The sequence below is a fragment of the Malania oleifera genome, chromosome 6, assembly GCF_029873635.1.
Source record: "Malania oleifera isolate guangnan ecotype guangnan chromosome 6, ASM2987363v1, whole genome shotgun sequence".
Taxonomy (NCBI): Eukaryota; Viridiplantae; Streptophyta; class Magnoliopsida; order Santalales; family Ximeniaceae; genus Malania; species Malania oleifera.
In genome coordinates, this window is record NC_080422.1 from 80,086,563 (window position 1) to 80,095,451 (window position 8,889).

The window sequence follows — 8,889 nt, forward strand, 5'->3', positions numbered from 1 at the left end:
AGATTTTGAGTTTTTCCACCAATTCTTCTAAAAATTAAATTGCGGATCTTATCACAGAAGACAAACATTACTAATTTAAACATTGTCATTTGAATTTTTTAAGCTTAAATTTTAAAAATTATATAAAGTCGATATTATTATTTAATGATTAATGCATGAAAATAGTTTTTAATGGCCAATAAATAATAAATAGGCTGATTGTAAACAAAATTTGAAGTTCAAAATTTGCAAATATTGAATTGTGAATATTCAAAATATAAAAATTATATTTTATTTAAAAATTATAAAATGCAATTGAGATATTATTATGATATTAGGTAGATACATGAACAAAAAAGAATCTTAAATATAAGATGCCATATGATAGAAATGTTCCCACTAAAATTATGCAAAAAACTAAATTTTAAAATTTAGGTAATATTATAGGATTAAAAAAATTAATAAATACATTTACATTTTCAGACTATTTTTATTTTGAAAAAAAAAAAACATCTCAATATATGAATTCTTTCAATGAAGATGTTAGCCCTAATGGCTAAGAGCTTTCATTCCAACTTGTTTTAATGACAACAACTCATTAATAGTTCTTTAAGTTTACTAACATTTCTCCTCAAGCTTAGTTCAGATACACAGGAAAACTTTAAGACAATCGTCAGGGTCAAATATATATATATCAAATAGGCAAACCATCATCAGCAAAGCCCAACCTACAACACATCCGAAACTCAACCATTCAAACAAAGTGTTTATAATTTCTACATATATGCGTTGGGTTATGTGTATGAGATTAATATTGTGACTCCTGTGTATATGGTGTGTGTTGACCCAGGAAGGTCATGTAGCATAGACTAGTTGTTATTTTGCGAAAAGATCATATATGGCTCATAACTCCGTGACCCCTTTTCCCTAAGGGACCTTCTTCTACACGACCTCCTGTTTTCAGTGGTGTTAATTACACCTTCTGGAAACAGAGAATGCGCATCTACCTTCAGAATACTGATTGGAAGGTGTGGAGGATTGTCTCTAAGGGAAACTATGTTCCTATGAAAACTGAGGGTGCAGCTAGGGTTCCTAAGACTGAGGATGAATATGATGATGATGATGATGATGATGATGATATGAAAGCTATTAGTCTTAATGTCACTGCCATGAATATTTTATACTGTAGTCTTGATGTAAATGAATTTAACAGGATTATGACATGTTCTACTGCAAAAGAAATATGGGATAAGTTAGAGGTCACATATGAGGGTACTAGAGATGTAAAAGACAGTAGGATAGATATGTTGTGACGCCCCAATTTTCATACATTTTTTTTAAAATAATAAATAAATAATCACGTTATAAATCCACAACATCCACAAATCAGCCACGTCAACAATCCTACTACCATTCATACAACCTGACCCGCATTGGGTACCGGGTAAAAATTATTTTATTATATTCAACCTAACAGCGGAAGACAATATACACATATCAGTCAGAATACAATACCCAGAGTATCAACATACATACAAATATTCACACTACCTTCCCATACTAACAATTACTATTCAACTCTAGGGGAATTACATCTCCCCTAGTCCAAAAACTCACCCTGTGTATCAGGGTCTCAGCTCCCTACTATCACGGAGCTCTATCACCCGGCCGGTCTTTGTTCCCTGAAAAATTTAGATAAATTGGGTGAGACACATCTCACTAAGAAGGAATAAATTATTTACAGTGTGTGGCCAAATGAGTACAATTATAATACACTTTACTTTTCAAATCACCATTTCATTTGAGAAAACACTGATATTCACATACACATAATCATATAGATATACAACACAAGCTTTTATAAGCTTTAAAATCATTTATCAAATTCAATGATTTCCAACACATATTTACCCGCAAAGTTCCTGAGAATAGGGAAGATTACCCGCCCATACAGGTAGCTTCCCTCTGCCCTAACATGTTATGCAGCCGAGTATAGCCACATCTGATACCCATCAGGGCACTCACCTTACTCAGTAAGCCCTCAGGCGGAGAGTTTCACTTCGCCTTAATTATTTATATTATTAACTCACACTGTTCCATTTCTCAATTTTATCATTCTTTATTTCTCAATTTCCATTCTTTCTTTCATTCCTCATTTTAGCCAATTTTATCATTCTTTCACTTTTCATTTACACTTTACTTTCCGACTCATGAGTATCCTCGGTATCAAATACCAACATCGCGTCTGTAACTCATGGCCACCCTGAGGATCTTTTTATACACGCCATGCTTCCCCCCATGGTCAAGGTTGTGCGGCCCAAAGGCTGGATCTAACCGCGGTTAGCCGACCCGGTTAGATCAAATATCATATCACATATCGCGTTTGTAGTACGACTGATCGGCCAATAACCCTGATCCGGACTCAGGGGGCCCAACAACCCTACATAATGGCACAGTCGACTATCATGCCACACGCTCCAAGAGTCCGTGTGGTTGCACTAACACTACTCGCAACGGTACCGTGCTGAATATCATAACCATCCAACACGGTTTACCACCACATACCCGTAATTATTATGCGGTATTGGCATTTCATCAATTATATTCCAGTATATCACAATTCAGTTCAATATAAATATTCTCATCATTTTCTGTGCACATTTCATCATCTCGTAATATCATATATCATATTTCATGTATTTTCACATTTTCCCAAAATACTCATATCAACAATTTGTATAAATTCATTTCTCATGCAAATAATTTCCACTTACAATTAAATACCACTTTTCATTATTTTCCAGTATCAGTATTTCACAAAATCTCATTTTCCAAGCAAAACATTTCTACTCATATAATAATACCATATTACATTATTTTTCACTAATCAGATCAGTAATTCTCATTTCAATATTTTCTCAGAAATTACACATTATTATATTTTACACTCCAAAATATCACAATTTACAATTACTCAAATGCCACACAATTTATCTTATATTTATATCATAATAATTTTTAGACAAAATATCACATGCTCAATTTCACATATTCATTCAAATAATAATTCTAAAAACACTGCTATAATTTATTCCTCTTACCTACCTTACTGAGAGTCTCACTAGAATCCAAAATTTCACGCCCTCGGCGCCCAAAATTTAACTCCTGCAATTTACATTTTTCCCAAATTAATTAATCTATTTCTCCAAAATAATACTCATCTAGCCTTTCTTAGGCTCCATATACCTCAAATTAATATTTAAACTATTATTTAAAACACCCACTTAATTTTCTAAATTTTTCCTGCGGGTCCCAAAATTACATCCGCGGTGCTCACCCGGGTCCTAAATTCCAGAAATCCTACTTCAACCCAAAATGCTCAATATTTTAGCATTTCTAAATTAATGCTAATTAATTAAAAATAAACCCCTTAATAACCCCCGCACCCCAAATTTAGGGTTTTGGCCCGACACCCCCATGAGAATTTCTTCCCACTAGACTTGTAAAAATCATCCCTAGATTCTCGTGGTGGTGTCCGTTCATCAATTGGGCTTATATTTTGCAAGAAATTAAAGAAAAAGGGAAAAATGACTTACCCCGGGGAACATACTTACGCCGCTCCTACCATCGATCCGCTCCGATAGAAATGACGGCAGCGGCGAATGGAGTCCAGTGGTATCTTCGAATTTTCGATCGGATAAAAATCCGCCACGAAATCGAGGAGAGAGGGAGAGAGAACGTGAGGAGAGAGAGAGAGAGTTCAGAGAGTTGTAGAGAAGAAAAGAAAAGAAGAAGAAGAAGAATAATAATAATAATAATAATAATAATAATAATAATATATATATATATAAAGAAAAGAAGAAGAAGAAGAAGAATAATAATAATAATAATATATTAATAATAATAATAATAAAATATATATATATAATATATATATAAGTTTGAATCCCCGAAGCTCAACAAGCATCAGGAGGATATATAATAATAATCATAATAAAATTTAAAAAATAAGAAATAATAATATTTGAGAATATTAATTAATAATAGTTTTTAATAATAATAAATAATATTAATTTTAATTATTGAATTTTTTTTCTTTTTTTGTTAAATTGCGTTTAGTTAATTAAGTAATTAATAGTGGTTAATTTAATTGTTTGTTAATGTTGTAATTTGAATTTTAACTTTTTCTTTTATTTGTATTTTTTGGAATCATTCTATTAATCGTATTAATCCTTTTGGGATTTTATCATTATGTTGACCAGTGAGTATGAGGCCTTTAGGCAGAATGTAGGTGAGTACATCAGAGCGTGTACACTAGATCGACACACATCATAACTCACTGCATGCATCTAGGAAAGACCGATCCCACATATGAGATGATAGATGCATAGGGTTACTATTCAAAGGAAGAAAGAAATTTTATACGTATTGTGGTTTAAGAAATGAAATATCCATTTTTAAAGATTTGAGTTTTTCACCAATTTTCTAAGAATTAATTGCGGATCTTATAACAGAAGAAAACATTACTAATTTAAACATGTAATTTGAATTTTTTAAGCTTACATTTTAAAATTATATAAGGCGATATAGTATTAACTGATTAATGCATGGAAAATAGTTTTTAATGGCCAATAAATAATAAATAGGCTGATGTAAACAAAATTTGAAGTTCAAAAATTTGAAAATATTGAATTGGAATATTCAAAAATATAAAAAAATTATAATTTAGTCAAAAAATTATAAAATGCCAATGAGATATTATTATGATATTAGGTAGATACATGAACAAAAAGAATCTTAAATATAAGATGACCCATATGATAGAATGTCCCACTAAAAAAATTATGCAAAAAAACTAAAATTTCAAAAAATTTTTAGGGACTATATAGGATTAAAAAAAATGAAATAAATCATGTACATTTTCAGACTATTTTTATTTTGAAAAAAAAAAAAAACATCTCAAGATATGATTCTTTCAATGAAGATGTTAGCCATTAATGCTAAGAGCTTTTCATTCCAAACTTGTTTTCAATGACAACCAACTCATATAGTTCTTTAAGTTACTAACAGGTCTCCTCAAAGCTTAGTTCAGATTACACAGGAAAACTTTAAGACCATCGTCAGGTCAAAAATATCTATATCAAGATAGGCAAACCATCATCAGCAAAGCCCAACCTACAACACATCCGAAACTCAACCATTTCAAAACAAAGTGTTTATAATCTCTACATATATGCGTTGGGTTTGTGTATGAGATTAAATATGTGGACTCCTGTGATATGGTGTGTGGACCAGGAAGGTCATGTACATAGACTAGTGTTATTTTGCGAAAGATCAGATATGGCTCATAACTCCTGACCCCTTTTCCCTAAGGGACTTCTTCTACAAGACCTCCTGGTTTTCGTGGGTTAATTACCACCTTCTGGAAACAGAGAATGCGATCTACCTCAGGAATACTGATTGTAAGGTGTGGAGATTGTCTCTAAGGGAAACTTATGTTCCAGAAAACTGAGGGTTGAAGCTAGCCGCGTCCTAGACTGATGGATGAATATGATGATGAGATGTGATGCTGATGATATGAAAGCTCTTCGTCTTAATGTCACTGCCATGAATATTTTATATGTAGTCCTGAGTAAATGAAATTTAACAGGATTACGGACATGTTACTGCAAAAGGAAATATGGCTTAAGTTAGAGGTCACATATGAGGGACTAGAGATTGTAAAAAGACCGTAGGATAGATATGTTGTGACGCCATTTTAATACATTTTTTTAAAATAATAAAATACATAATCACGTTATAAATCCACAAACATCCACAAATCAGCACATAAACAAATCGATACCATTCTACCAACCTGACCCGCATTGGTACGGGTAAAATTATTTTATTATATTCAACCTAAAAGCGGAAGACAAAAACACATATCAGGTCAGAATTACAATACCAGAGTATCAACATACATACAAATATTCACAATAACTTCCCATTACTAACAATACTATTCACTCAGGGGAATTACATTCCCCTTAGTCCAAAAACTCACCTGTGTATCAGGGTCTCAGCTCCTACATCACGGAGCTCTAATCACCGCGGTCTTTGTTCCCTGAAAAGATTAGATAACTTGGGTGAGACACATCTCACCAGCAGAAATAAATATTTACAGCTGTGTGGCAAATGAGTACAATTATCATACACTACTTTCAATAACCATTTCATTTGAGAAAAACAATGATATTTCACCTAACACATACTCATATAGATATAAACACAAGATTTTATAAGCTTTAAAAATCATTATCCAATTCAATGATTCCAACAAATATTTACACGCAAAGTTCATGAGAATAGGGCAAGATGACCGCCCATACAGGTAGCTTCCCTCTGCCCTGAACCTGTTATGCAGCGAGTATGCAACATCTGTACCATCAGGGCACTCACCTATCAGTAAGCCCTCAGGCGGAGAGTTTCACTGCGCCTTAATTATTGAGATTATAAATGCACATGTTCCATTATTCAATTTTAATTCGTTATTCTCAATTTCCATTATTTCTGTCATCCTCATTTAGCCAATGGTGATCAGTCTTTCACGTTGTCACTTTACACGGTACTTCCGACCATGAGTATCCTCGGATAATTCAAATACCAACATCGCTCGTAACTCATGGCACACCCTGAGGATCTTTTTATAAACGCCCATGCTTCCCCCCATGGTCAAGGTGTGAGGCCAAAGGCGGGATTCTACCGCGGTTAGCCGACCCGGTAGATTCAAATATCATATACAATCGCGTTTGTATACGACTGATCGGCCAATACACCTGATCGGACTCGGGGGCCCACAAAACCCTACATAATGGCAAGAGATATTCATGCACACGCTCCAAGAGTAAGTGTGGTTGCACAACACTCTCGACAACGGTTTACCGTGCTGAATATCATAACCATCCAAACGGTTACCACCACATACCGTAATTATTATGCTGGTATGGCAATTCATCAATTATTATTCCAGTATATAACAATTCAGTTCATATAAATACTTCTCATCATTTCTGTGCACATTTCATCATCTCGTAATATAATATATCATTATTAATGGATTTTCACATTTTCCCAAAAATACTAATCTCAACAAATGTATTAAATTCATTTCTCATGCAATAAGTTCCACTTACAATTAAATACCACTTTCATATTTTCCAGTATCAGTATTTCACAAAATCTCATTTTCCAAGCCCCCCCAAAACATTTATACTAATATAATAATACATATTACATTAGGTTTCACTAATCAGATCAGTAATTCTATTTCAATATTTTCTCAGAAATATACACATTATTATAGCTTAAACTCCAACAGATCACAATTACAATTATCAAAGCCACCCAATTTTTATGTATATTATATCATAATAATTTTTAGACAACATATCCACATGCTCAATTTCACATATTCATTCAAATGAATAATTTCTAAAAAACACTGCTATAATTTATTCCTCGTACCAACTATGAGAGTCTCACTAGAATCCAACATGTCACGCCCTCGGCGCCCAAAATTAACTCTGCAATTTACATTTTCCCAAATTAATTATCTATTTCTCCAAAATAATACTCATTAGCCTTTCTTAGGCTCCATATACCTCCAATTAATATTTTAAACTATATTTAAAACACCCCTGAATTTTCTAATTTTCCTGCGGGTCCCAAAATTACATCAGCGGTGCCTCACCCAGGGTCCTAAATTCCAGAAATCCTACTTCAACCCAAAATGTCTCAATATTTAGCATTTTAACTAATGCTAATAATTAAAAATAAACCCTAAAACCCCCGCACCCCAAATTAGGGTTTGGCCCGACACCCCCATGGAGAATGTCTTCCCACTAGACTTGGAACATAACCCTAATTCTCGTGGTGTGGTCCGTTCATCCAATTGGGCTTATATTTTGCAAGAAATTAAAGAAAAGGGAAAAATGACTTACCCCGGGGAACATACTAGCCGCTCCTACCACGATCCGCCTCCGAATAGAAATGACGGCAGCGGAAATGGAGTCAGTGGTATCTCGAATTTTCGATCGGATAAAAATCCGCCACGAAATCGAGGAGAGAGGTAGAGAGAATGATGAGGAGAGAGAGAGAGATTTAGAGAGTTGTAGAGAGAAAAAAGAAAACGAGAAGAAGAATAATAATAATAATAATAATAATAATAATAATAATATATATATATATAAAGAAAAGAAGAAGAAGAAGAAGAATAATAATAATAATAATAATAATAATAATAATAATAATAATAATATATATATATATATATATATATATATATAAGTTTGAATCTCCCGAAGCTTCAACAAGCCTCAGGAGGATAATAATAATAATAATATAAATAATAATAATAATAATATATAATTAATATTAATAATAATATTTTTTTAATAAAATAAAAATTAATTTTAATTATTTAATTTTTTTCTTTTTTTTTAAATTCGTTTAATTAATTAATTAATTAATATATTTTTTTAATTAATTTTTTTTAATTTTAATTTTAATTTTAACTTATTTTTATTTTTATTTTTATTTTTTTGGAATCATTCTATTAATCTTTTATATCTCTTTTTGGGATTTTTACATATGTTGACCAGTGAGTATGAGGCCTTTAGGATGAATGTAGGTGAGTACATTCAGAGCATGTACACTAGATTCACACACATCATAAACTCACTGCATGCATTAGGAAAGACCTATCCCACATATGAGATGATTAGGAAGATCCTTAGAGGCTTACGTCCTGTTTAGGAAGCCAACGCTACGACCATTGCTGAGGGTAGAGACCTTAAGGCCATGACCTTAGATGAATTGATAGGTTCCTTGATTACTTACGAATTGCCCATAAATGACAGACTTAATGAG